Here is a 20,444-nt window from a genome sequence, read left to right as displayed (position 1 = left end):
GGGGTAGGCTATTTAGGACTGAGGTGAGGAAAAAACGTTTTCACCCATAGAGTTGTGAATCTGTGGAATTCTCTGCCACAGAAGGCAGTGGAGGCCAATTCACTGGATGTTTTCAAGAGAGAGTTAGATAGAGCCCTTAGGGCTAACGGAATCAAGGGATATGGGGAGAAAGCAGGAACGGGGCACTGATTTTGGATGATCAGCCATGATCATATTGAATGGCGGTGCTGGCTCGAAGGGTCGAATGGCCTAATCCTACAGGTATTTTGTATGTTTCTAAAGTAAACTGAAGATGTAGGAATCAAACGTAGCGGTGGTATCGCTCAGCTGTGTACATGTGGAAAGAGGCAACATATTTTCCGTTGGGTGAGTAAGAAAGAACTTTAAATGCTGGTTTACACCAAAGATAGACACGGAGTGCTGAAGTAACTCAGCGGGTCAGGCAGCATCTCTGGAGAAAAAGGATGGGTGGTCTATTCAGTCGGGAGTCTTATTATTCAGACAGAAAAAGAGGATGAAGTTGGCAAGGGCAGGATGTGCAAGTCGACCCGAAACGTCACCTATTCCTTTTCTCCACAGATGCTGACTGACTCGCTGAGTTACTCCAGCTTTGTGTGTGTCTATCTTTACAACTATTGTGAGATCCAGTAAGATCTTCGTGGGACAGTAGCGCCTCACTAGAGAGTGGCCTGCGTTGCTTGTACTCCGCGTGTCCGGTAGGCGGCGCGACTCTGGTCAGCAGCGGCCTCTGCAGCCTGTCCGCGTTTTTATTATTTTTTGTCTGTGTTTTAATGTAGTTTTAATGTTGGGCAACATGTGTGTGGGGGGCGGGGGGGTGGGGTGGGAGGGGGGGGGAAACTTTTAATCTCTCCCTGCACTGGAGACCCGACCTTTTCTCGTCGGGTCTCGGTTGTCGTTGAGGGCCGCAACGAGGAGCGGCCTCCAACAGGAAGAAGCCGGGGACTCAGGTGCCGACTGACCTCACCGTCGCAGAGCTGGCCGAGACCGGAGCGGGTGGAGCGGTGGAGGAGCGCTGCTGCTGCTGCTGCTGCTGCTGCTGCCCGACCTCCGGAGATTGGGAGGCTGCTGCTGCGGGTCTGCGGACGGCGGCACCGGGAGCCCGCGGCTCCCTGGAGAGAGACCGCTTTTCGGGGCTCCTGCAACGGCGAATTATCCCGCCCGAGTTGCGGGGTTGAAGAGCTCCTGGAGCGGGGCCTAACATCACTGCCCCGCGCGGCTGGAACGGCCGCGGGACTCTGCGAGCGCACACCGGGGTCTTTAACACCAAGACCCGGTGTGTGACCTCGCACCACCCGGCGTGGCTTTAATGGCCGCGGGACAATCGCCATTGCCAGCCGGGGGCTTTGACTTTGACTCTGACATCGGGGGGGGGGAGAGTGCAGTGGAGAGATAAGTTTTTTTGGCCTTCCATCACAGCTATGTGATGGATGTTTATGTAAAATGTAATTGTGTTGTGTCTGGGGTCTATTTGTGTGTAATGTATGGCTGCAGAAACGGCATTTCATTTGGACCTCCAGGGGTCCAAATGACAAATAAATAGACTATTGACTATTGACTATTGACTATTGTCTGATCCCCTCTCACATCGGGCAAAAGGTACAGAAGTGTGAAAACGCACACCTCCAGATTCGGGGACAGTTTCTTCCCAGCTGTTATCAGGCAACTGAACCATCCTACCACAAACAAAGAGCAGTCCAGAACTATTATCTACCTCATTGGTGAACCTCGGACTATCCGTGATTGGACTTTGTCTTGCACTAAACGTTATTCCCTTACCATATACCTGGACACTGTAAATGCCTCAATTGTAATTACGTATTGTCTTTATGCTGACTGGATAGCACGCAACAAAAGCTTTTCACCGTACCTTGGCACACGTGACAATAAACTAAACTAGTATAGATTAATGTCAAGATATTTGGGGGAATGAAGAGAAAACAAACTCAAAGGGCCGATTGGCTTTTTCCAATTCCTCATTCTCATGGCCTTATGTTCTTCTTATCGATTACCTGAATGGTGGCCGATTAGGAAAAGGGGAGATGCAACGAGACCTGGGTGTCATGGTACACCAGTCATTGAAAGTAGGCATGCAGGTGCAGCAGGCAGTGAAGAAAGCCAATGGTATGTTAGCATTCATCGCAAAAGGATTTGAGCATAGGAGCAGGGAGGTTCTACTGCAGTTGTACAGGGTCTTGGTGAGACCACACCTGGAGTATTGCGTACAGTTTTGGTCTCCAAATCTGAGGAAAGACATTATTGCCATAGAGGGGGTACAGAGAAGGTTCACCAGACTGATTCCTGGGATGTCAAGACTTTCATATGAAGAAAGACTGGATAGACTCGGCTTGTACTCGCTAGAATTTAGAAGATTGAGGGGGGATCTTATAGAAACTTACAAATTTCTTAAGGGGTTGGACAGGCTAGATGCAGGAAGATTGTTCCCGATGTTGGGGAGGTCCAGAACAAGGGGTCACAGTTTAAGGATAAGGGGGAATTCCTTTAGGACCGAGATTTTTCACACAGAGAGTGGTGAATCTCTGGAATTCTCTGCCACAGAGGGTAGTTGAGGCCAGTTCATTGGCTATATTTAAGAGGGCTAGATGTGGCCCTTGTGGCGAAAGGGATCAGGGGGTATGGAGAGAAGGCAGGTACAGGATACTGAGTTGGATGATCAGCCATGATCATGTTGAATGGCGGTGCAGGCTCGAAGGGCCGAATGGCCTACTCCTGCACCTACTGTCTATGTTTCTATGTTTCTTGCACCTGGATTATGTGCTCACAGACAATAGACAATAGGTGCAGGAGTAGGCCATTCGACCCTTCGAGCCAGCACCGCCATCCAATGTGATCATGGCTGATCATCCACAATCAGTACCCCGTTCCTGCCTTCTCCCCATATCCCCTGACTCCGCTATCTTCAAAAGCCCCATCCAGCTCTCCCTTGAAAGTATCCAGAGAACCGGCCTCCACCGCCCTCTGAGGCAGGGACTTCCACAGCGACAAGGATTTATGGGAGTTAACGCAGAACTCAATTTATAAATATCATAAGAAAGCATACTGAGCTCGATAGATATTTGTTCTTCTGTAAAGATGTATGATCTTGAGTTTCACATTATTTTGCTGCCATTGTTTTTTTTTTGCCTCTGTGCAGTTTCAACTTTTTACGATAAATCACATTGAGGTTTGCACGATTGAATCACGTTGGGTGTTTCTTTCTGTTGAAGGAGGTAAGATTTATGAGAAAGACCCGACACAATAATCCAGTTCTGAAGATCTTGCAGGAACGGTTAAAAAAGAGGGCTCAAAGTGTTGGAGTAACTCTACTACTTCTTCTTTCGTGTGGCGTGCAAAGCCTAAAGTTGTTGGACAACTTGTTCTATTTGATGTTTAAGAAGGAACTGCAGATGCTGGAGAATCGAAGGTTACACAAAAAAGCTGGAGAAACTCAGCGGGTGCAGCAGCATCTATGGAGCGAAGGAAATAGGCAACGTTTCGGGCCGAAACCCAAAGGGTTTCGGCCCGAAACGTTGCCTATTTCCTTTGGGTTTCGGCCCTGCCTATTTCCTTCGCTCCATAGATGCTGCTGCACCCGCTGAGTTTCTCCAGCTTTTTTGTGTAACCTTGTTCTATTTGATCTTCTGTTTGTGCACGTCGAGTTCGAAACATAGAAACATAGAAAATAGGTGCAGGAGTAGAGGCCATTCGGCCCTTCGAGCCTGCACCGCCATTCAATGTGATCATGGTTGATCATCCAACTCAGTATCCCGTACTTGCCTTCTCACCACACCCCCTGATCCCCTTAGCCACAAGGGCCACATCTAACTCCCTCTTAGATATAGCCAATGAACTGTGGCCTCAACTACCCTCTGTGGCAGAGAGTTCCAGAGATTCACCACTCTCTGTGTGAAAAAAGTTTTTCTCATCTCGGTCCTAAAGGATTTCCCCCTTATCCTTAAGCAGTGACCCCTTGTCCTGGACTTCCCCAAACATCGGGAACAATCTTCCTGCATCTAGCCTGTCCAACCCCTTAAGAATTTTGTAAGTTTCGATAAGATCACCCTCAAGATCTCCTAAATTCTAGCGAGTACAAGCCGAGTTGATTGCATTAGTCGAAACAGGGCGGACCAGGTGAAGACTGCAATCTTCCACCCCCTGGAGTAACTCGGCAATTCTGGAGAACATGGATGGGTGATGTTTCTGGTCAAGACCCTTCTGCTGGTCAGAATGGTTATAGAGTCAGACCTGGAAGCAGGCCCTTCAGCCCAACTTGCCCACACCAACCAACATGCCCCCATCTACACTGGTCCCACCTGCCTGGGTTTCGCCCATATCCCTCTAACCTTATCCTTTCCATGTACCTGTCTGAATGTTTCTTAAACGTTATGATAGTACTTGACTCAACTACCTCCTCTATCAGGTCGTTCCATACACCCACCACCCTCTGTGTAAAAACGTTACCCCTCAGGTTCCGATTAAATCTTTCCCCCCTCACCTTAAACCCATGTCCTCTGGTTCTCAATTCTCTTACTCTGAGTCAAAGACTCTGTGCGTTTACCCGATCTATTCTGGTTGTTGCTGTTTCTGTAGTTTGTTTGAGACTTTCTTTATTATTAAGACTTAAGTTTCCCTCTTCATTTGTGTGTCTGTAAGTAACGATTTCTTCTGTCATTTGCAATGGGAGCGGGTCATTAGGGCTGGAAATGGATAGCAAAGATTCTATAGCGGAGCAAGATGGACCACTCCTGCTAAATGCAATGGGCTGACGTGTAGTACGCAACGGAGCGGAACGTGGGCCTTTTTTTCATCCATTTCAGTAACTCGACCCGACCCGACCCGCAGTGTAATCAACGTTGCGGGGGAACAGTTTGTGTTAATAAATTAAAATTCTAAAAATGAGGAGAAGATTTTTACCAAACAACTTTTATTTTTACGAGGATGTTTCCGTAACCGGCTTCCGTCTCCGCACTAGTATCCTACGGGATCTTTGATCCAGAGATGGAAGCCGGTTACGGAAATGGGGCCGAACATTACCCATAAATCTGCCCATGACCGTACTACATCTTTTTCGTCGAGTGGACCATCTTGCTCGCTGTAGGAACTTGGATGGATGGGGCGCAGGTTTATTAGTCACGTGGACTGAGGTGCAGTGAAAAGCTTTTGTTCACATGCTGTCCAATCAAATCAGATAATTCTATACATAAATCCAATATGAAAGATAGATTCATTCATCATCGTTGTAAACATTAGCGACGCAGCGGCGCTGGTTTCCAACGGGAACGGCGACGGACGCACCACACATCTCTGTCCTCCAGTTCCTGCGGACTTCCACCGCTGGAAGTCTAGGATGTTGGTGTGTGTGTGTGTGTGTGTGTGTGTGTGTGTGTGTGTGTGTGTGTGTGTGTGTGTGTGTGTGTGTGTGTGTGTGTGTGTGTGTGTGTGTGTGTGTGTGTGTGTGTGTGTGTGTGTGTGTGTGTGTGCTTTATCGACAGTGATCGCAACTTCTACTGAAGTGTGGATGGCCGTTGGCTCGCTAGAAGCTCATCTGCCATTTGACAGGTCTTGTTTCTGGTCCTGCTGGGGGTCCACAGCCCCCTCCTCACCTGGCAAACCAGGTGGGGGAAACGGTTTAGTCACCAACTATCCGACCATGGAGCGGGTAGCACAGAATTACATGGTACCCATGGTGGGGGGGGGGGGGGGGGGGGGGGGGAAGGGGGGATCTCTCCCCCCTGACCTGACCTGAATGAAAGATAGAGCAAAGAGACAAATCCCAGAGTGTAGAATATAGTTTCTCAGCATTATAGTGTAATAGTTCCAGAGAAGGACTCCAATGTCCACAATGAGATAGGTTGGGAAATTGTGTCTGCCCCGAGCTCAGGGAAGAGGCCCAGTTTCGATCCTGACCTTGTGTGCTGTCTATGTGGAGTTTGCACGTTCTCCCTGTGACCATACTGATTTCCTCCGCGTGCTCCAGCTTCCTCCCCCATCCCAAAGACGTGCAGTTTTACTGATTATTTGACCTTAGTGTGTCGGGAGTGGATGAGAAAGTGTGATAACACAGAACTAGTGTGAACGTGTGATCAGCATGGACTCGGTGGGCCGAAGGGCCTGATACCGTGCTGTACCTGTGAATGATACGATGATACTGCATTTTCAGTCTGTGTGCTTCTGAAGTGTGCAGAGGCTGCAATGTTGTTTATATTATATGTGTAGTGAAGATAGACACAAAAAGCTGGAGTAACTCAGCGGGACACTGGATGTTTGTATATATTGGTGAGTAATTTGTTTGTGCGAGAGAGTGCAATATCGTTGATGTTAACTGTGTTCAGTGTGGTTACTGCACCAGCCAGTATCTACACAGTACAATGTCGTTTATCGATGTGTGTGGCTTCATGTGACAGTCAGAGACCACAATGCAGTGTACGTTGTGTGCATTAGTTTCTGAACTACTCGGAATTCAGTTTCAATTTATGTGTAGTGTACATATGTCAAAGAATTAGACAATAGACAATAGGTGCAGGAGTAGGCCATTCGGCCCCTCGAGCCAGCACCGCCATTCAATGTGATCATGGCTGATCACCCCCAATCAGTACCCCGTTCCTGCCCTCTCCCCATATCCCCTGACTCCGCTATTTTTAAGAGCCCTATCTAGCTCTCTCTTGAAAGTATCCAGAGAACCTGCCTCCACCGCCCTCTGAGGCAGAGAATTCCACAGACTCACCACTCTGTGAGAAAAAGTGTTTCCTCGTCTCCGTTCTAAATGGCTTACTCCTTATTCTTAAACTATGGCCCTTGGTTCTGGACTCCCCCAACATCAGGAACATATTTCCTGCCTCTAGCGTGTTCAAGCCCTTAATAATCTTATATGTTTCTATGATCCGGAGCAGCCGGAGAAAATCCACACCGGTCACGGGGAGAAGGTACAACAGACAACACCTGTAGTCAGGATCGAACCCGGGTCTCTGGCGCTGTAAGGCCGCAAATCTACCGCTGCGCCACCGTGCCGCCATTATTGCCTCTTTACTTCTATACACAGAGCACCATTGTCACTCATGTGGACCACTGGGGTGGTATCCTTTCCCTTGTTTAAGTGACTGTGCCCCTCAATATCCAACAGGAGAAGGGCCCTAGAATATGATGCTCCCCCACAGAGTTTCTGTGTGGTTGCACCGAGGTTTTTTATTTCAAAAATAAATTTTATTCCCAGTAAAAATATATCTACAAAACTGTAGAAAAAAACTTGAAAAACCTTCCTGGTGTCGACCTTGTATCATGCTCAGTGTTGTTAACATCTGCCTTGTAGAGTGGTGCAGTAGGGTGGAGCTGCTGCCTGACGGTGCCAGGGACCCAGGATTGACCCTGACCTCGGGTGCTGTCTGTTTGGAGTTCGCATGTTCCCGAGTTTTTACAAGACCGAGTGTGTTTCCTCCGGGTGCCCCAGTTTCCTCCTACATCCCAAAGACATGTGGAGGAAGGAACTGCAGGTGCTGGTTTACGCCAAAGATAGACTGAAAATGCTGGAGTAACTCAGCGGGACTGGCAGCAACTCTGGAGGGAAGGAATAGGTGACGTTTCGGATCGAGACCCTTCTTCAAACTGAGAGTCAGGGGAGAGGGAGTCTAAAGATATGGAAGGGTAAGGTGTGAAATCGACAGATCAAAGTAGATGCAGCTAAGGAAATGTAGAATGGTACATTGTTAGCTGAGGGGAAGGTGACAATGAGGCACACAATCAGTAAAATTTAATCAGGACTGAAACTAGTCGGTGAACTCGGATAGACAATAGACAATAGGTGCAGGAGTAGGCCATTCAGCCCTTCGAGCCAGCATCGCCATTCAATGTGATCATGGCTGATCATCCCCAATCAGTACCCCATTCCTGCCTTCTCCCCATATCCCCCGACTCCACTATTTATAAGAACCCTATCTAGCTCACTCTTGAAAGCATCCAGAGAACCGGCCTCCACCGCCCTCTGAGACAGAGAATTCCACAGACTCACCACTCTCTGTGAGAAAAAGTGTTTCCTCGTCTCCGCTCTAAATGGCTTACTCCTTATTCTTAAACTGTGGCCCCTGGTTCTGGACTCCCCCAAAATCGGGAACATGTTTCCTGCCTCTAGCGTGCCCAAGCCCTTAACAATCTTATATGTTTCAATGGGGAGGAAAGGATGGAGAGAGAGTGGAAAAGCAAGGGTTAATTTGAAGTTAGAGAAATCAATATTCACACTGCTGGGTTGGGAAGGTGATGTTCCTTCACTCTGACAGTGGAGGACTCGGGGACAGTAATGCACACTGTGTGCATGGGGTACTGACCTTCCCATTGATGCACATCCCTGCAGCCTGCTGAATGCATGAAGCAGGTGACCTCCCCACCCATGCATGAACACTAATGCACACCGCTGCAGCCTGCAGTGTGTTGACCTCCTCACCCAAGCGGTGACACTAAGGCACACCCCTGCATCCTTCACTGTGTGCGTGAGGCAGTGACCCCCCCCCCACACACATGGACAGTAATGCAGACCACTGCAGCCAGTTCATGGGGTACTGACCTCCTCACCCATGCATTGACACTAATTCACACCACTGCAGCCTTTAATGAGCTGACCTCCCCATTCAAGCAGGGACACTGATGCACACCTCTGCAGCCTGTAGTGTGTGTGTGTGTGCAGGGGGTACTGACACCAACAATGCCTTGGCACTAACGCACACCCCTGTAGCCTGCACTGTGTGCATGGGGTACTGACCTCCCTTCTGATGCAGGGACAGTAATGCACGCGCATGCATTAGAAAGTGAGCTCCCAGCCATGCATTGCCACTAATGCACACCCCTGCAGCCTGCACTGTGGTGTACATGGGACTGTGGCCTCCCTAGTCATGCATTGGCACTAATGCACAGCCCTGCAATATGCAGTGTGCTGACCTCCCCAACCATGCATGGGCACCAGTGCAGCTCCTGCAGTGTGTGTGTGCAGAGGGCAGTGACACTCCCCAGCCATGCATGGGTGCCATGTAACCCCTGCAGCAGCGGCAGCAATGCTGCTGAGCGGAGCGTGCTGCCAGTGACCTGGAGGGGACCTATTCCCCCTCCCCCCCATGTTTTGTGATCTGGGCGCTACATCCAGTCCCAGGTCTGACTGTAACGCCCATGTCGCGAAAACTAATTGAAAAAAATACGCCTGTGAACCGGATGATTTCGGGTTACGGGCCGGACCCGGCCCTTGGGCCGTAGGTTGTGGGCCCCTAGATGTTAGGCCTCATGGTGTCCCTCTCCCCCCCCCCCATGTTTTAAAAGAGATATTAAACTTGGCCATGCATGCATTAGCACTAATGCACTCCCTGCAGCATGTGGCAACCTCCCCAGCTATGCATTGGTAGTAGTGCATATCCTTGCAGCAGCAGTGTGCACGCGCATGGGGCAGTGATATCCCCAGCTATGCATTGCACTAATGCACCCTTGCAGTCTGTGACGACCACCTCAACCAGACACCGGTAGTAGTGAACACCCCTGCAGCACCATATGTGCAAGGGGCAGTGACCTCCCCCAGCCATGCATCAGCACTAATGCACCCCTGCATCGTGTGCTGACCTCCTAAACAATGCATTGGTATGAATGCAGCCCTGCGTGTGTGCAAGGGCAGTAACCTCACAAGCCATGCATTGGCATTAATGAACTCCCTTTGCTGCAGCAGTGTATGTGCACGGGGCAGTGGCCACCCGCAGCCCTGCATTAGCACTAGTGCAGCCTCCCCTGCAACAATGTGCACGGGGCAGCGACCTCCCCCACCCCAGCCCTGCATTAGCATGAGTGCATTTTCTCCCCTGCAGCAGCAGCAGCGTATGTGCATGGGGCAGCGAACATTCCCTCACAGCTATGCATTTGCACTAGTGCATCGCTCCCCTGCAGCAGCAGTGTATGGGCACGGGGCAGCGACCTCCCCAGCCATGCATTTGCACTAGTGCATTGCCCCCCTGCAACAGCAGCAGTGGATGAGCACGGGGCAGCGAGCATGCATTAGCACTAGTGCATCCTCCCCTGCAGCAAAGTGCACATGACACTGACCTCCCCCACCCCGCCCCTGCATTAGCATGAGTGTATCGCTCCCCTGCAGCAGCAGTGTATGGGCACGGGGGGCAGCGACCTCCGCAGCCATGCATTAGCACTAGTGCATCCCTATCCAGCAGCAGCAGCAGCGTTGCTGGGGGGGGGGGGGAGGGGTGGGTCTGCCGCTCTACCCACAATACCAGGCTGGCCGTTTCCGCTGGCGTCCGGAGCGGCTTCCTGGTGAAGAGCGAGCGGGGCCGTGTGTGGGGGAGACGGACACGGACTCCCGCCGCCGCCTCACCGTCACCGTCACCGTCACCGCCGGGCCGGGCCGGGCCCCACACACACACACCGACCTACATGGGACCGCGGTGAGTGGAGGTTACAGTCACAGTCACAGTCACAGCCCCCCGGGGTGAAGGAGGGAGCGGGCGGGCGGGTGGGGGCGAGGGCGAGGTCCGGGCCCAGACAACCAACCAACGCCCCGGCCCCGGGTAGAGCTGAGGCCCCGCTCCCCCCCCCCCCCTGTGGGCGGCTGCAGCCTCTCCCCGGGGAGCGCGGCCTGGACCGGACCGGCCCTCATTGTCCCCCCCCCCCCCTCCCCCTCCCCCACTCGTTGTTTACCCCCTTCTCCCCTCATTGTCTTCCCCTCCCCCCTCTCTCTTCTCCCCCCCCCTCTCTCTCTCTCCCCCTCCCTTCCCTCTCTCTCCTCCCCCCCCTTCCCCCTTCCCCCTCACTCCTTACCCCCTCTCCCTCATTGTCCCCCCCTCCCCCTCTCCTCCTTCTTCCTCTCTCTCCTTCCCCCTCTCCCCCTCTCCCTCTCTCCTCCCTCCCCCCCCTCCCCCCTCTCTCTCCTTCCCCCCCTCCCCCCTCTCTCCTCCCCCCCCCCCCCTCTCTCTCCTTTCCCCCCCTCCTCCCCCTACCTCTCTCCTTCCCCCCCATCCTCCTCCTCTCTCCTCCCCTTCCCCCCCTCCCCCTCTCTCCTCCCCCTCCCCCCCCCTCCCCCTCTCTCTCTCTTTTTCTTTTTCCCCCCCTCCCCTCCCTCCTTCTCCCCCCCCCCTCCTCCCCCCCCCCCCCCCCCCCCCCTCCCCCTCTCTCCCCCCCCCCCTCCCCCTCTCTCCTCCCCTTCCCCCCCTTCCCCTCTCTCTCCTCTCTCCCCTTCCCCCTCCCCCTCTCTCTCCCCTTCCCCCTCCTTCCCTCTCTTCCCCTTCCCCCTCCCCCCTCTCCTTCTCTCCCTCCCTCCCCCTCCCCTCTCTATGTCCTATTTTTTTAAATTTACTTCTTGGTTTTAATGTTACTTCAGTCAGATTTCTTGGTCAAATTCTATTTTTTTTAAGCAAAAGTCTTGATAAACTAGAAACAAGGAAGTCCAGATGGAGTCTTGAGTACTGGCTATTTACAAACTGTTTCGGCAGTGTACAGTCCTTCTTTCAGCCATGTGCCTCTTGCTTTTTGTTTTGATAAATAAGTGATTTTGATGAGATTCCACATGCTGAAATAGGTGGTGTAAACGGCGAGATTTCACGAAGTGAATCTTGAGTTTTTAGACGTGGTATTTAAGTGTTTTGATTTACACTTGTTTCTTCCTTTTTGTTGTGATAAATAAATGGTTCGGAGTATGTTCTAAATGTTGAAGTATTTGATGTAATCGGGGATGTTTTAATGGATAACAAATTGAAATGAATCCTTTTTTAGACATAGTATTGAAATGTTGTGATTCCCACTTAATTATTGTTTTCCCATAGTAAATTGGGAAAATCAAGAGTCAAGAATGTTTAATTGTCATATGTATTGACAATGGAACAATTAAATTCTTAATGTAGAAGTCTTACGGCCTTTTTTAAAACCCAAGTTAATGTCTATTTAATTCCGTGCTTAGATCAAAACTCAGGAAGTTAAACCGTTTGAGTAAATGTAATTTTTAAAAATTTCCTACAAAAATGGTATGTTTATGGTGGTCACATTGAGTTTGTTCTCAATGTCATTAAAAAAGCACCAGATATTGGAAATGTGTAATGAAATGGAAACCAATATCTGCAAAGGAAAAGCTATTTATTTATTTTGGAACAACAAAAAATCAGTAAGATGTTATTTTTTATGGTAAAAAGAATGGTTTTTAAACTTCCTAATGTAACTGCAATTTAAAAGTTACCCCAGCCCTTGTGTGTCTTTTTGTGTAATTTAAAATACTCATGTAAAACACACATCCTTTTTTTTTTCAATGGGGGGGTTTCCATTTTGGTTGGGAAACTTGAATAATTGACTCCCGCTATTGGTGGGGTGACTGTACGCCCACATCCTCCATTCTCTTGGCACCCATCTGCTCCAGCAGGTCAGGCACATCAAGCCATTACGAGCTGCAGAGGCCGTTTAAATTCTCCCACTTCCTGATTGGAATTTCCAACCAGAACAGAGATATCCCAGAAAGGGCTGTCCCGTTTTCGCCGTGTCACTGCTGGTGCCCTCAAATAATTAGTAATACTCGATGTTTCACAGTTCATGTTTTATATCGCGGTGCAGTTGGAATAGATCGATCCTACATTATTTACCGAACAATTGGCTCGGTTTTGGATTTTTTTGTTTTTTAAAAGAGCATAGAACAGTACAGTGTATAGGGAGGAACTGCAGATGCTGGTTTAAACCGAAGACAGACACAACAGCTGGAGTAACTCAACGGGTCAGGCAGCATCTCTGCCGAATAGGAGCAGGTGACGTTTCGGGTTGAGACTCTCCTTCAGAATAGGACAGCACAGTAACATGCCCATCGGCCCACATTGTACCGAACATCGCGGCAAGTTACACTGATCTAATTTGCCATTTACATGATCCATATACCTATTCCCAACTCTTCCATTTGCCTATCTGTAACAAATCAATAATTTCAGCATTAACATTTGTGCTATGACCTGTTAACCTACATTAAGTTTGATAAATAAGTTTTGAATCCATTAAATGTGGAAATTTGACGAGAGCATTTCAAATTTGCGTTCCAATAGACAATAGGTGCAGGAATAGGCCATTCGGCCCTTCGAGCCAGCACCGCCAGTCAATGTGATCATGGCTGATCATCCCCAATCAGTACCCCATTCCTGCCTTCTCCCCATATCCCCTGACTCCACTATTTTTAAGAACCCTATCTAGCTCTCTCTTGAAAGCATCCAGAGAACCAGCCTCCACAGCCCTCTGAGGCAGAGAATTCCACAGACTCACAACTCTCTGTGAGAAAAAGTGTTTCCTCGTCTCCGTTCTAAATGGCTTACCCCTTATTCTTAAACTGTGGCCCCTGGTTCCCTTTATCTTTGATTATTGTTTAACTTGTTTGATGCCTTTGTACAATCATGCCATTTAGTATTATACGGAAGTTGCATGCATGTGATTATTTTAAAAGTAATTAAGAGTGAGGAACTAGAGACCTAAATAGACAGAGACAGAGAACTAAATACAGTACAGTAACCCCATAATGTTTAAGAAGGAACTGCAGATGCTGGAAAATCGAAGGTCGACAAAAATGCTGGAGAAACTCAGCGGGTGAGGCAGCATCTATGGAGCGAAGGAAATAGGCAACGTTTCGGGTCGAGCTGCCTCACCCGCTGAGTTTTTGCAGCATTTATGTCTACCTCCAGTAAACCCATGAAGCCTGGAAGAAAGATAAAATAGTTTGCGAAGGAGTGGGGCTCATTAAAGGGCGAACTTGGACTTTGAAACCGACAGCATTGACCGGGTTCTTACTGAATGAGTACTTAGCATCTGTCTTCACCCGGCACGAAGGTGCTACCAATGTAGAATTGAATAAGGAGATAATTGAGACCCCTGACGTATGTTTTCTTAAAAAGAAATGATAGCACAGATTGGGATTTTGTGGGGGAAACCCAGGGGGGAAATTACTGGGCACTGCTCATATTCTTCCAATGCCCCTTGAATACTGGGGAACGCCGAGTTTAACCAATGTGAGGGGATTTTATTTTGATGAAATGTAGTCTGAGGAATGTTCCTGGCCTGAAATGTGTGTCTCCCCCCCCCCCCCCCCCCCCCAAGATGCTGCCTGACCCACTGAGCTCCTCCAGCACTTGGTGCTTTTCAACAAATGTAATTGATGGGGTTGGTACAGTCAATAGACAATAGGTGCAGGAGTAGGCCATTCTGCCCTTTGGGCCAGTCAGTGTGGTGGCCTGTGGATCTCTAGAAGGCTTTATTGCTGCATTATAGTCTTATCAACAAAGGTGAAGCACTTGGTATGAACGAGACGTTGATTGCAATATGTATGGAGCTGGCCACGTCATTGACAATGGGTGGCGATGGTAATTTGGTGCAGCGCGGTGACGCAGCGGTAGAGTTGCTACCTTACACCACCAGAGAACTGGGTTCCATCCCGACTACGGGTGCTGTCTGTATGGAGTTTGTACGCTCTCCCTGTGACCCCGTGGGTTTTCCCCGGGTGCTCTGGTTTTCTCCCACACACCAAAGACATGCAGGTTTGTAGTTTAATTAGCTTTGGTTAAAACAAAATTGTAAATAGTCCCTAGTGTGAAGGATAGAGCTAGTCTACGGAGTGATTACTGGATGGCACGGACTCGCTTGGCCAAAGGGCCTGTTTCCGTGCTGTATCTCTGAAGTAATGTTTTTCAAATTGGAAGGGGCGAATAATGTAATTCCCCAGGGATTAGTGTTTTTTTAAATTTATTTTATTGATTTAATGAGCAAGACTTGGGGATGCAAGCAATTTCTGAATTTGTGGATTTGTAAATGTGACAGAATTGTACGTTGCTAAGAGATTAATGATAGATTGCAGTAAAATATAAAACGGTCCTTGCATCGGGCCGATGAAGTTTAATGTAGAGGGGACATATGTTTTGGTACGAAGACTGGGGGAAGCCATTTAAAGGATGCTGTCCTAAAATGGGTGCCAGAACAAAGGGATATGAGCGCAAAATGTTGAAAGTGGCAGAAAGATGCGCAGTGCTGGAGTAACTCAGCGGGTCAGGCAGCATCTCTGGAGAATGTGAATGGGTGACGTTTTGGGTCGGGGTCCTTCAGGCAAGTTCGGATGCGAAAGTAGTTTGAGCATAATGCTGGGCATTCTCAGATGAGACGAGGGATATAAAAGCTGAGAAGCTGTGCCGAACCTCTACCAAACATTGGTTCAGCCTCAGCTGGAGTGTTGTGTTTAATGCAAAACGCATAGTGCTGCAGGAACAACACAGCAGGTCAGTCAGCGTTTGTGGAGGGAATGGGCAGGCGACGTTTTGGGCATGAAGAAAGGCCTTGACTCCCAAGCATCCTCTGTATTCCCTCCATTGATGCTACCTGACCCGCTGAGTTCCTCCAACACTTTACATTTTGCTCAAGATGCCTTGTGTTTCCATTGTGTTCAACAATTGGGCTGGTGGAAATGTAAATATTTGGTTGCCATGTTAATGGAAGAATATACAAGCATGCGAGGGAATCGGGAAGGGAGTTGAGAGAATGATTCCTCTGATGAGGGATTGCAGTAACAAGCAAAGATCCTATAGCAAGCAAGATAGTCCACTCCTGCTAAATGCAATGGGCTGACGTGTAGTACGCAACGGAGCGGAACGTGGGCCTTTTTTTCATCCATTTCCGTAACCGGACCCGACTCGCAGTGAATCAACATTGCGGGGGAACAGTTTGTGTTATTAAATTATAATTCTGAAAATGAGAAGATGTTTCCTAAATAACTTTTATTTTTACGAGGATGTTTCCGTAACCGGCTTCCATCTCTGCACTAGTTATCTATGGGATCTTTGGTGCGGAGACGGAAGCCGGTTACGGAAATGGGGCCGAAACTTACCCATGAATCTGCCCATGACCATACTATGTCTTTTTCGTCGAGTGATCTATCTTGCTCGCTATAGGATCTTTGGTAACAAGGGCAGGCGTATTAGAGAGGCTTGGTTGTTTTTTGTTTGGAGAAGAAAGAGGCATTGCGGAATGGTTTAATTGAAGTTCATAAAATAATGAAGGCTCTGGATTATGTGTTTTTTTTTTTCTTTGGCGGGGGTCAAAGACTGGAGATTGCTGGTGTAAAATGCAGAGGCACAGAACAGGACAGGCTCTATGGCCCACAGTGCCTGTGCTGAACACAATGACAACATAAACTCATCTCTTCTGCCTGCACGTGATCCATATCTAAAAGCTTCTTAACGCCACATTTGTGACTCCTTCCACCACCACCATCCCTGGCAAGAAAACACGTTTAGTGTGTGGTTGGAATTTGAAATGCGCTGTCTGCTGATATGGTATAAACAGGTTAAATGGTAGTATTCAAAGTGGAATATGTAAATGATAGTTGATGGGACACGAGACAAGTCCAAAGACGGGTAAAATTGGGAGTGGTGCGGAACCGTGGCACAGCGAAAAAGCTAAATGTTCTGTTCGGATAATGCCATACAATCTAAATACTTGAGTGCAGTAGGCAGATCAAAGTGGAAGATACAGAATGCAGAGTGTAGTTCTCCGCATTGTAGCGCACCAGTTCCATAGACAAAGTCCAACGCCTGCAATGGGGTAGAGGTGACTCCGACAGTACCCCAGCTTATGGAGGCTCCATTCAGGGGAAGAAGCTGTTCCTGAGTAACTGGGATTGGGAGTTTAGGATCACTGAATGGAGCTTTGCTCTTCTCCCTCTTCTTCTTCACCTCCGAATATTTATTTCTCCTCTGGTCAGATCAGCTGCAAATAGCAAGCCAGTTCATTGGCTATATTTAAGAGGGAGTTAGATGTGGCCCTTGTGGCTAAGGGGATCAGAGGGTATGGAGAGAAGGCAGGTACGGGATACTGAGTTGGATGATCGCCATGATCATATTGAATGGCGGTGCAGGCTCGAAGGGCCGAATGGCCTACTCCTGCACCTAATTTCTATGTTTCTATGTCTATCCCCTTTCAGCCAGTCATTTATTTGATCTTTCTTGATTTTCACCCGATCACATACATTCTCTTTGTTCACTTTACACCCCAACCACAAGTTGATTCAAACATCCTAGATGCAAACCTTTTCCTAGTTGTGTTAAAAGTGCATAGGCCTGAAATGTCCTCCTTATTTCTTTTTCCGGATATGCTGCCTGACTTACTGCATCTTTATACCATTTTCTGTTTGTGTTCTGTGATTGGTGCAATACTTGAAGGTTGCATTCAGAATGCGTCAGCAACAGATGGAAAATGTGTTTAATTATTAAATAAAACTCACAAAGTGCTGGATTAACTCAACGGGTCAGGCAGCGCCCCTGGAGAAAAATGATAGGTGAAGTTTCAGGTCGGGACCCTTCTTTAGACTGGTTTGGGTGGGAGGGGAACAAAGGCAGAAGAGAGGAGGGGCTAGGACAAAGCTTGACCCACTGAGTTACTCCAGCACTTTGTGTTTTTTTGTTGTTGTAAACCAGCATCTGCAGTTCATGTGCCTACATTTTAGACGACTGATATGAATAAATAAATCTAGTGAGCTGTTGTGCAGTTGCCACTTTTCCAATTTTAACGGGTTGGGACATTTCCGCCCGATTATGGTGAGGGTAGAGAAAGCTGGAAGAGAGGTGGGGGTGGGCCAATGCCTGGCCCACTAAGTTACTCCAGTACTTTGTGCCTTTTTTCTTTTGTAAAGTAGCAACTGCAGTTTCTGTGTCTACATTTCATTATTCCAAGATGATTGATAACGAACAAATAAATCACCTATTCAGCTGTTTTGCATTTGTCAGTTTTCCAATTTTCAGTGCTTAACCTAATTTGACTACTTGAAGTACAGCTTGGTGTGTTGGCGTCAACAACGTACCAGATGGTGTAACCACTGGAGGTCTGAGATCTTGAGGGGCCACAATAGGTCCTGAAGCTAAATCCCTGGATGTTTTTGGAAAAGATCTGTCGTGCATTGATGATAGTATTTAAAAATAATGCTTGTCTGTGTCAATCTGCATATTTTTGAACGGGGAACAACAGTGCTGCATGCGAACATGCCCCTGACCCACGTTTAGTTTCAAGATACAGCGCGGGGGTGGCGGGACTGACATATGATGAAAGAATGGGTCAACTGGGCTTGTATTCACTGGAATTTAGAAGGATGAGTGAGGATCTAATGGAAACCTATCAAATTCTTAAGGGATTGGACAGGTTAGATGCAGGGAAAATGTTCCCCATGTTGGAGTCAAGAACCAGGGGTCACAGTTTAAGAATAAGGGATGAACCATTTGGGACTGAGATGAGGAAAAACTTTTTCACGCAGAGTTGTGAATCTGTGGAATTCTCAGCTACGGGAGATTTAGGCAGTGGAGGCCAATTCACTGGATGTTTTCAAGAGAGAGCTAGATTTAGCCCTAAAGGCTAACGGAATCAAGGGATGTGGGGTGAAAAGCAGGAACGGGGCTCTGATTTTGGATGTTCAGCCATGATCATATTGAATGGGGGTGCTGGCTCGAAGGGCCGAATGGCCTACTCCTACACCTATTTCCTGTGTTTCTATGAAATGGGCTATTTGGCTCACTGAATCCGCGCCGACTCATACACTAGTTCTAACCTGCACATTGGGGGACAATTTACCAAAGCCAATTATCCTACAAATCTGTGCATCCTTGGGATGTTGCAGGAAACCGGCGCACCCGGAGAAAACCCGCGTGGTCACAGGGAGAGCGCGCAAACTCCATGCAGACAGCACCCATAGTCAGGATTGAGCCCGGGACTCTGGCGCTGTGAGGCAGCAACTCTACCGCTGCACCACCGTGCCACCCTGCGTATGAAGCAGTGCTGAATCAATGCTGAATGGTTGATGCATTTGAGGTTTCTTTGTCCATTAAAGGGAACGTAGCTAAATGCAACATGAAGTTTTTAAATGTATTAATAGAATGCAGGCGCTGTGTTCCGCTGGGGTTATGCCCCCCAGATAGGAGGCAGGGGGGAAATATGTGCGGAATGCAGACTATTTGAACAAATGCATTCTGAATGTTTTTTGAGGAGAACAATTTGAGAAACATTTTTATATCTTTTCCTCCCCCTCCATCTCCATAAATTTACATTGATTCATTTCCATATAACTCCAAATTATGTCTTTGAGAATTATGGATATTTGATGCTATAGTGGAAATATATGCTGGGCTCCAAATCTCAGTTATGTTTATGATATTTAACAGAAACTATATCAAGCAAGGGTCAAATAACTTGTGGTGGAAAGGGTAAGGTGGTATTTGTGTAAAGTGATCTAAATCTTTTATAAAATCTGAAGAAACATAGAAACATAGAAATTAGGCGCAGGAGTAGGCCATTCGGCCCTTCGAGTCTGCACCGCCATTCAATATGATCATGGCTGATCATCCAACTCAGTATCCCGTACCTGCCTTCTCTCCATACCCCCTGATCCCCTTAGCCACAAGGGCCACATCTAACTCCCTCTTAAATATAGACTCCCTCTTAAATATAGAAGAAGGGTCTCGACCTGAAATGTCGCCTATTTCCTTCGCTCCATAGATGCTGCCTCACCCGCTGAGTTTCTCCAGCATTTTTGTCTACCTTAAATCTTTTACAAACTCTATTTATAATGAGAGATCTTTGGTCTATTTTATTTTATTTTTAGTCTGTGACCTTGGCAGCCAAAGATACAGCAACCTAGAGAAAGATACAAAATGCTGGAGTATCTCAGAAGGTAAGGCAGCATCTCTGGAGAACATGGATAGGTGATGATTTGTATCGGGACCTTTCTACAATCCGACCTAAAACGTCACCTATCCATTTTCTCCAGAGATGCTACCTGACCCGTTGAGTTACTCCAGCATTTTGTGTCTATGTTTGGTATAAACCAGCATTTGCAGTTCCTTTTTTATTATAGCAATCCAGAGAGGCGTGTTGTGGATATTTAGTTATTTGGAGCAAGAGCAATATAAATACATCTCTAATTTAAAAAAAAATCTGCGAATTCCAGAAATCCGAATGAACAACAAAGTGTTTGAAGCCCTTAGCATGTCAGGGCGCATCTATTGCAAAAGTTGCCAAGCATGGTTGGTGGCAAGGGAACAGTTTAAGCTGCCGGTTGCATTATTGCAAAACCGTGTGTTATCCATGATTTACAACATGCAATTTTCCCGAAATTATCCGAGTTGCGCAACAGGAGAAGTTAATTTAGAAATCATCACAGACTTTATTTGGAATGGTCTAATGTGAGCAATAATATTGGCTTGTTGTACTTCAGTCAAAACTGGTACTACGTTTAGTCAACCAAATATGCTTCTGTTTTGTTTAAGAAGGAACTGCAGATGCTGGAGAATTGAAGGTAGACAAAATTGCTGGAGAAACTCAGCGGGTGCAGCAGCATATTTGGAGCGAAGGAAATAGGCAACGTTTCGGGACGAAACGTTGCCTATTTCCTTCGCTCCATAGATGTTGTTGCACCC

General features: G+C 47.9%; 1 protein-coding gene across 4 annotated transcripts in view; it reads left to right on the top strand.

Moving 5' to 3' along the window:
• The first annotated feature begins 10,326 nt into the window (after window positions 1-10,326).
• The window catches only part of LOC129707519 (zinc finger and BTB domain-containing protein 46-like), a 48,572-nt gene continuing 38,454 nt past the window's right edge, over window positions 10,327-20,444 (top strand). For all 4 annotated transcript variants that reach the window (XM_055652629.1, XM_055652628.1, XM_055652626.1 and 1 more), the window contains exon 1: window positions 10,327-10,433. The gene's annotated coding sequence lies outside the window, so the exon portion shown is untranslated. The remainder of the gene's footprint in view (window positions 10,434-20,444) is intronic.

The sequence above is a fragment of the Leucoraja erinacea genome, chromosome 21 (genome assembly GCF_028641065.1).
Source record: "Leucoraja erinacea ecotype New England chromosome 21, Leri_hhj_1, whole genome shotgun sequence".
In the NCBI taxonomy this organism is placed as follows: domain Eukaryota; kingdom Metazoa; phylum Chordata; class Chondrichthyes; order Rajiformes; family Rajidae; genus Leucoraja; species Leucoraja erinaceus.
Note: the sequence above shows the minus strand (reverse complement) of the source record. Positions and strands in the feature narration are given on the sequence as shown.